Source organism: Xenopus tropicalis, chromosome 7 (assembly GCF_000004195.4).
Source record: "Xenopus tropicalis strain Nigerian chromosome 7, UCB_Xtro_10.0, whole genome shotgun sequence".
NCBI classification, from domain to species: Eukaryota; Metazoa; Chordata; class Amphibia; order Anura; family Pipidae; genus Xenopus; species Xenopus tropicalis.
Window position 1 is genome coordinate 131,271,615 of NC_030683.2, and position 9,350 is coordinate 131,280,964.

Genomic DNA, 9,350 nt, shown 5'->3' on the forward strand with positions numbered 1-9,350 from the left:
AGTTTTTATGATGCCATACATGCATACGTTATATACCGTATAGACTTGAGTATAAGCCGAGTTTACAGCACGAAAAATGTGCTTAAAAACTCATGCTCGGCTTATACTCGAGTTTATACGGCTTATATTCGGACTGGCTTATCCTCGAGTATATACGGTATTAAAATATGAATTACACAGTCGGTATCGGGGCTGTTTTTAAGGCTTTCAAATGCTCTCAGGGCCCTCATATTCAGGGCCGCCATCAGGGGGGCACAGGGGGTACAGCCGTCCCGGGCCCGGGCGATTTTAACTTTAAAAGGGGGCCCGGCCGTGCTAAAGTTTTCTTAGTAGCTCGGGCCCCCTTAAATCGATTTTAAGGGGGCCCGGTGGTCAGCGGGGGATCCTATTGGTCGCGCCCCGTGCGTACATCACGTCAGTACGCACGGGGCGCAAACTTATAAAAGGGCCTGTCTTCTGCCGGCACTCAGAAGCGCCGAGGTGTCATACAGGGAAGGCCTCGCCGGAGAAAGCCGGAGGAAGCCACCGCCGCCGCCAAGGAGGAACCGCCGCACAAGACGCTGGCTACCAATGTACTGGGGGAAGGGGGGCACATCTGGCTACCAATGTACTGGGGGAAGGGGGGCACAGCTGGCTACCAATGTACTGGGGGAAGGGGGGCACATTCTGGCTACCAATGTACTGGGGGAAGGGGGGCACAGCTGGCTACCAATGTAACTGGGGGAAGGGGGGCACAGCTGGCTACCAATGTACTGGGGAAGGGGGGCACAGCTGGCTACCAATTGTACTGGGGGAAGGGGGGCACAGCTGGCTACCAATGTACTGGGGAAAGGGGGGCACAGCTGGCTACCAATGTACTGGGGGAAGGGGGCACAGCTGCTACCAATGTACTGGGGGAAGGGGGGCACACTGGTACCAATGTACTGGGGAGGGGGCAAGCTGGCTACATGTACTGGGGAGGGGGGCACAGCTGGCTACCAATGTACTGGGGAAGGGGGGCACAGCTGGCTACCAATGTACTGGGGGAAGGGGGGCACAGCTGGCTACCAATGTACTGGGGGAAGGGGGCACAGCTGGCTACCAATGTACTGGGGGAAGGGGGGCACAGCTGGCTACCAATGTACTGGGGGAAGGGGGGCACAGCTGGCTACCAATGTACTGGGGGAAGGGGGGCACAGCTGGCTACCAATGACTGGGGAAGGGGGGCAGCTGGCTACCAATGTACTGGGGGAAGGGGGGCACAGCTGGCTACCAATGTACTGGGGGAAGGGGGGCACAGCTGGCTACCAATGTACTGGGGGAAGGGGGGCACAGCTGGCTACCAATGTACTGGGGGAAGGGGGGCACAGCTGGCTACCAATGTACTGGGGGAAGGGGGGCACAGCTGGCTACCAATGTACTGGGGAAGGGGGGCACAGCTGGCTACCAATGTACTGGGGGAAGGGGGGCACAGCTGGCTACCAATGTACTGGGGGAAGGGGGGCACAGCTGGCTACCAATGTACTGGGGAAGGGGGGCACAGCTGGCTACCAATGTACTGGGGGAAGGGGGGCACAGCTGGCTACCAATGTACTGGGGGAAGGGGGGCACAGCTGGCTACCAATGTACTGGGAAGGGGCACAGCTGGCTACCAATGTACTGGGGGAAGGGGGGCACAGCTGGCTACCAATGTACTGGGGGAAGGGGGCACAGCTGGCTACCAATGTACTGGGGGAAGGGGGGTACAGCTGGCTACCAATGTACTGGGGGAAGGGGGGCACAGCTGGCTACCAATGTACTGGGGAAGGGGGCACAGCTGGCTACCAATGTACTGGGGGGGGCACTACTGGCTACCAATGTACTGGGGGAAGGGGGGCACAGCTGGCTACCAATGTACTGGGGGAAGGGGGGCACAGCTGGCTACCAATGTACTGGGGGAAGGGGGCACAGCTGGCTACCAATGTACTGGGGGGAAGGGGGGCACAGCTGGCTACCAATGTACTGGGGGAAGGGGGGCACAGCTGGCTACCAATGTACTGGGGGAAGGGGGTACAGCTGGCTACCAATGTACTGGGGGAAGGGGGCACAGCTGGCTACCAATGTACTGGGGGAAGGGGGGCACAGCTGGCTACCAATGTACTGGGGGAAGGGGGCACAGCTGGCTACCAATGTACTGGGGGGGCACTACTGGCTACCAATGTACTGGGGGAAGGGGGCACAGCTGGCTACCAATGTACTGGGGGAAGGGGGCACAGCTGGCTACCAATGTACTGGGGGGCACTACTGGCTACCAATGTACTGGGGGAAGGGGGGCACAGCTGGCTACCAATGTACTGGGGAAGGGGGGCACAGCTGGCTACCAATGTACTGGGGGAAGGGGGGCACAGCTGGCTACCAATGTACTGGGGGAAGGGGGGCACAGCTGGCTACCAATGTACTGGGGGAAGGGGGGCACAGCTGGCTACCAATGTACTTGGGGAAGGGGGGCACAGCTGGCTACCAATGTACTGGGGGAAGGGGGGCACAGCTGGCTACCAATGTACTGGGGGGGGCACTACTGCCTACCATGTATTAGGGGGGCCCTGCTGGCTACCATGCATTAGGGGGGCCCTGCTGGCTACCAATGTACTGGGGGGGCACTGCTGGCTTCCATGTATTAGGGGGGCCCTGCTGGCTACCAATGTCTCATATCTGTGAGTCCTTTGTACTAGTGGGAGGGGGCCCCAGAATTTTTTTTTGTGAGGGGCCCCGTGATTTCTGATGGCGGCCCTGCTCATATTTAGCCCTATAGTCACCTGGTCTCCCAACAGGCTGAATGGCAGGCTCTTTCCTTCACACATGGAAGCAGGGAGGAGCAAGATGGCTCAGGCCACGCCCCATTATACCCAAACCCCACCCATAATCCCCTCAAACAGCTTTTATCGCTTGAGGTTCCCCCCTGCCATGGGCCCCTGACTGCATTACCCTCCTGGGGGCCCTTATAGGAGTATTAGCAGTAGCTAAAGGCCTTGGTTTAAAAATCCCTATATCCTAATAATTATTGGGACCTCCCCTGGGGAGGGGCACTACCCCCATCCTATATGAGAGAATATATACACTTTAAAGTAAAAGGTCTGTCAGTCCTTAATGTTCCTGAGCAGAGGGAAATAATATCACCAGGTTTTGCACTGACTGATTCAGTTCCTCTGAGGTGAAAATGGCTCCCAACCCACAACCACCCCAGAAACAGTGTTTAACAAGAACCTGTTACTTCCAAATAAAACAGCAGGAGCGATACCGACTGATATCCGCGCTGTTTCCCTCCGGCCTCACACTCTGCCGCGCCATTCAGGCACCAGGTGACTGCGCGACATTTCCCGCCGCTCCCGCAATCCCTGAGCGCTGATTGGTCAAGTTGGTTTTCTTCTCGTCATGTGACAGCCGCTCTCTCTGAAGGGCCTATGAGCGGCCAATCAGGTCTGGGAGGAGCGTAGGGAATTGTGAGGTGCGAAGTTCGCCGGTAACAGTGCTTTGTGTGTGTCATAATGGCATGTTGGGGGGCAGTACCGGTAGGTAGGGGTTGAAGTCTGAGGTAATAGAGATATTGAGGTGGGAGGGGCAGTCTGGGCTCATATGGGCTCAGGGCTCTTGAGGTAAATCAGTTGTAGGGCAGCAGTGCTGGTAGGTCTGGGGGAGGGTGAAAGACTCTGGTATCATTGGGTATAGTGGTTGGGAGTGGGTAGTGCCGGTAAATTGTGGGTGTGGTCTGGGCTCTGAGGTAAAAGAGTAGTTGGGGGGGGGTGCTTTATCTCCATGGCAACAAGTGTATCCCATAGGGTCCCCTTTTCTGGAGACAAAAAATGGCTTTCCAGTCCGTGTCTTCACCTTAAGCTGGCCATACACATAGCGATTTTCGATCTTTCGTGCGACCATTGGTCACATTACTGTATCTCATACCACATGGCACAAGAGGGGTAGATCAGCCCTGAACGTAAAATTTGCTCGGGCGCCGTTGCCGATCAACGAGTCGACCAATATCCGCAGCCTTTTGCAATATCGTTTGCCTTGTCGAGCAGCCATACACGCACCGAATATCTTTCGGATGATATCAGTACAGTAATCCAAAGTCGCGCAAAGTTGCCCACAGGAGGAAACGTCAAACCACTTCAGATTACCAAAGCGATGTAAAGGGCTTTCCACTGGTGACTCCTATTGTTGCTGGTGGAAAGCCTTTTTGGAGCGGTTAGTTGCCAGAAATCAATCCCTGGGACATCAGCCTTAGGGGAAACACCCAGAGCTACTTGTACTAGTAACAGCTACTTGTCATGGCTACAGGGCTACCCAGGGCACAAATAAGCACTCACCCCAAATCCCCCCTAACTGGCCTTCAGGCTGGGCCCCCTTAGCCCATAACAAGGTTACAGATATATAGAAACATTGGGGTAACAGTCACCCCGCTATAGTTCCAGGGGTACCCAGGGAACAAATAAGCATTCACCCCAAATCCCCCCCCTAACTGGCCTTCAGGCTGGGCCCCCTTAGCCCATAACAAGGTTACAGATATATAGAAACATTGGGGTAACAGTCACCCCGCTATAGTTCCAGGGGTACCCAGGGAACAAATAAGCACTCACCCCAAATCCCCCCTAACTGGCCTTCAGGCTGGGCCCCCTTAGCCCATAACAAGGTTACAGATATATAGAAACATTGGGGTAACAGTCACCCCGCTATAGTTCCAGGGGTACCCAGGGAACAAATAAGCATTCACCCCAAATCCCCCCCTAACTGGCCTTCAGGCTGGGCCCCCTTAGCCCATAACAAGGTTACAGATATATAGAAACATTGGGGTAACAGTCACCCCGCTATAGTTCCAGGGGTACCCAGGGTACAAATAAGCACTCACCCCAAATCCCCCCCTAACTGGCCTTCAGGCTGGGCCCCCTTAGCCCATAACAAGGTTACAGATATATAGAAACATTGGGGTAACAGTCACCCCGCTATAGTTCCAGGGGTACCCAGGGCACAAATAAGCACTCACCCCAAATCCCCCCCTAACTGGTCTTCAGACTGGGCCCCCTTAGCCCATAACAAGGTTACAGATATATAGAAACATTGGGGTAACAGTCACCCCGCTATAGTTCCAGGGGTACCCAGGGCACAAATAAGCACTCACCCCAAATCCCCCCCTAACTGGCCTTCAGGCTGGGCCCCCTTAGCCCATACAGGCTGTAGGTAAGGGCTATGTTGCACATATTGCATGTATTAGTTGGGCACATACAGACTGGGTGTAGGGGAGGAATTATTAGGAACACAGAGCAATGAATCAGAGGCTGTTTATAGTCACAGTGATGTGCGTCAGGCTCACTTACAATAGATGACGATTGCATATAGTAATATTCTGGACCTAAGACACATAGAACAGAGTGTTCTGTTTTTCTCCAGGACAATTGGTAAGATTTACCATTTAAGAATGTAGAGCAGCACCCAAAGATATAATGTACTACGTAGCACTGTATAAGCTTACACTATAGATAAATACAGGGAGGACAAGCATTATAATAAATAATTAAGTATAAATACACAGATTAAATGACAGCAGGAAGAATGTCCCTGCCCCAAGAAGCTTACAATCTAAAGAGGCAGATAACATACAGGTACAAATAAGAGGGCAAGATTACACAAAGATTGGGCCAGATAATGTTCTAGTGCCCCAGAAGCTAGGATCTGAGTTTCTTTTTGAGGAAGGGAAAGGCAAACCAGTACCATGTATTATTCATAATTGCCTACAGGGTTAGGGGTTATTTTCATTTATCCATTATGTTTTTACCTTTAAAGGGGGCCCCGCCGTGCTAGAGTCTTCTTAGCTCGGGCCCCCTTTAATCAGGCCCAGGCCCTGTCATTGCTGGCGTCCTCCGCTATCTCCCGTGGCACCCCGCTTCATCTGCACTTTTATAAGGTTGCGCCCGTGCGTACTGATGTCACACGTACGACATTTTTTTATCTTATAAAAGTTCAGATGAAGCGGGGAGTTGTGGGACATAGTGGAGGAGGGCACCCAAGCCAGAGGAAGCAGGAGCAGGGGCGGAGGAGCCGGCTGGAGGAAGCAGGAGGATAGTGGGGGGACCTGGAGGATGCTTGGGGGTGCCCTGGGGGAAGCAGGAGGATGCTGGGGGGAGCTGGAGGATGCTTGGGGGGCCCTGCAGGAAGCAGCAGGATGCTGGGGGGGAGCAGTAGGTTGCTTGGGGGGAGCAGGAGGATGCTTCGGGGGGCCTGGGGGGAAGCAGGAGGATTTGGCGGGGGAGCTGGGGGATGCTTGGGGGGGAGCTGGAGAATGCTTGGGGGGCCCTGCAGGATGCTGGGGGATGCTTGGGGGGGAGCTGGAGAATGCTTGGGGGCCCTGCAGGATGCTGGGGGGGAGCTGGAGGATGCTTGGGGAGCCCTGGAAGAAGCAGGAGGATGCTGGGGGGAGCTGGAGGATGGTGGAGTGGGAGTAAGCAGCGGGGAGTGGGCCATAGTATGAGTAATTTGGGGGAGGGGCTGGCTAGCAATGTTTTAGGGGGTACCTGCCCTGGCACCAATGCAAAATGTAACCCCTGGTCACCAAGGTTTTAGGGGGCCCTGGCTACCAATGTTTTAGGGGGCCCTGGCTACCAATGTCTATGTGTCCTTTGTATTGATGGGAGGGGTCACTGGGGGAGGGGCCATTGGGGGCATGGGTGGAGGGAGGGCCCAGAAAATTTTGTTGTGAGGGGCCCCGTGATTTCTGATGGCGGCCCTGGCTATAGAGTGCAAGACATCAGAATGAAAAGCAGAGGATACATTCAGGGGAATGGGGATAGTGTCCCTGTTGTTAGCAAACCTGGCTATTTGGGGAGCAGCTGATTAGGGGTGCATAGAAGGTTACTAACAGGAGAAATAAGATGTTCCAGGTTTAGAGGCTAGGGGTAGGTGGGAGACAGGGTGGCAGTTAGACAGGCCTGTTTGGATAAAGAGGGGAAAGTGGCAGCCATTAGGGAGGAATAGAGTATGAGGAAGGAGTAAGGCAGCTAAGGAAGGAATGAAGCAGGTTGAGATCATGTACAACTGTGAGTCAGTCAGTCGGGAAGGGATGAAAAAGGGATTAATATGGAAAACAAGAATTGTAGGTTGGATTTGTTATTAGATATGAGAGTAGTACAGTAATGGTGTGTAGCCTGGGCAGTACTGAGGCACCGCATTTATAGACATTTATAGGGCAGGAAGTCTGGTTTGGCTGGGATTTCCTACAACTCTGTGGGCCGTGAGCAAGAGCTAAGGGACTATGTCTGATCCTCTGTTGTGCCTTCCTTGTTGCCCCCATTTGGGGCATAGTGATGCCAGGAGATGGTGCAGATTGGCCCTTGTATCAAAGGATGTAATTCCCAATCCATTCCCGCAGTGGAGATAAATATTGTTGCTTGTAGTCCGCAGAATGCCAGTCCCTGACAGTTTCCTCTGTTAAACCGATGAGGCAACAACCTTGTATTCACATAAAGTAGGTTTATAGATCAGCAACAGAAGGTTGAAAACATCATGACATGAGTAACGTTGGATCTTGACCCGCCCTTCTCCCAACCAACACCCTCCTTTTTACCTGTTTACTTACCATCCCCAATAAACAACACGGACACCAATTCTTCGGATAAAATGGCCGCAGATAATTTATTAACAACAATCAAAGTTTTAATTTAAAACATAACATATATAACAAATGTGAAACAACATTTCAAACATAACACAAATGTTTGTATAACAAACAAACCAACTTTTAAATAACCAAACACTGTAACAATCCAATAACTGCGCAGCGCAACTGGCGCTGCCAGCTGCCCTTCTAGCCCGGAACCAACTACCCAACAAAATCACCTCCTAATCCACTTTCTTACCCCTGAGGTTCCAAGCATGCCAGCCCCAATTAACTATAAAACTCCCCTCCTAACCCAACTATTGTTTTCCCCCAACTTAATCACCCCGCCAACGACACTCCGCTATCTCCACCTCTATAGGGAGGGAGGGTGGGCGTTTTACTATGCTGACTAAAATGGATTGAGAAGCGGGAACAGTTACCCGCATTTTATACCCCTTACAAATCAACCAATCACCTGCAACTGGGAGTGGCTAAGTCTTACCAACGTATCTGTCATGCCCCTGCTTCCCTACGTTTTACTACGGGTCATTGGGCTACTTTCTATAAATTTAATTTCTCATATTAAAACGTGCTATTCACTCTGGTGCCCAGTAGGTGGCGCTGCTTTTAGCTGCAATGTCTTCACTGCTACCTGAAACTCTTGGCCTCAGGTTCCCATTGGCTTATTTGTCCCCTGGGTACCCCTGGAACTATAGCGGGGTGACTGTTACCCCAATGTTTCTATATATCTGTAACCTTGTTATGGGCTAAGGGGGCCCAGCCTGAAGGCCAGTTAGGGGGGGATTTGGGGTGAGTGCTTATTTGTGCCCTGGGTACCCCTGGAACTATAGCGGGGTGACTGTTACCCCAATGTTTCTATATATCTGTAACCTTGTTATGGGCTAAGGGGGCCCAGCCTGAAGGTCAGTTAGGGGGGGATTTGGGGTGAGTGCTTATTTGTGCCCTGGGTACCCCTGGAACTATAGCGGGGTGACTGTTACCCCAATGTTTCTATATATCTGTAACCTTGTTATGGGCTAAGGGGGCCCAGCCTGAAGGCCAGTTAGGGGGGGATTTGGGGTGAGTGCTTATTTGTGCCCTGGGTACCCCTGGAACTATAGCGGGGTGACTGTTACCCCAATGTTTCTATATATCTGTAACCTTGTTATGGGCTAAGGGGGCCCAGCCTGAAGGCCAGTTAGGGGGGGATTTGGGGTGAGTGCTTATTTGTGCCCTGGGTACCCCTGGAACTATAGCAGGGTGACTGTTACCCCAATGTTTCTATATATCTGTAACCTTGTTATGGGCTAAGGGGGCCCAGCCTGAAGGCCAGTTAGGGGGGGATTTGGGGTGAGTGCTTATTTGTGCCCTGGGTACCCCTGGAACTATAGCAGGGTGACTGTTACCCCAATGTTTCTATATATCATTGGGTGTGGGAAAGTATTACTTGTATATAGGAAGTGATTATTAGGGCTGAATGTTTGCCTGTTTATCCCCATAGGTTGGCCTTCCTGCAGTGCTGGGGGGCTAGGGGTTGGGCACAGTAGAATTATTTACCAGAGGCTGCTAAGGGAAAGGATGTGACATGTTTACAATTCCAATTTCAGGCGGGAACTACTTTCTAGCCGCAGTCGGACTACATTTCCCATGATGCACCGGTTAAAGCGAGTGCAGTGAGTCCGCCTTGCCGCTGGGGGCGCTGCCCGGCCGCTGTGCGCCCCATTCCCCGTGTGCCGGCGCTCTCTCG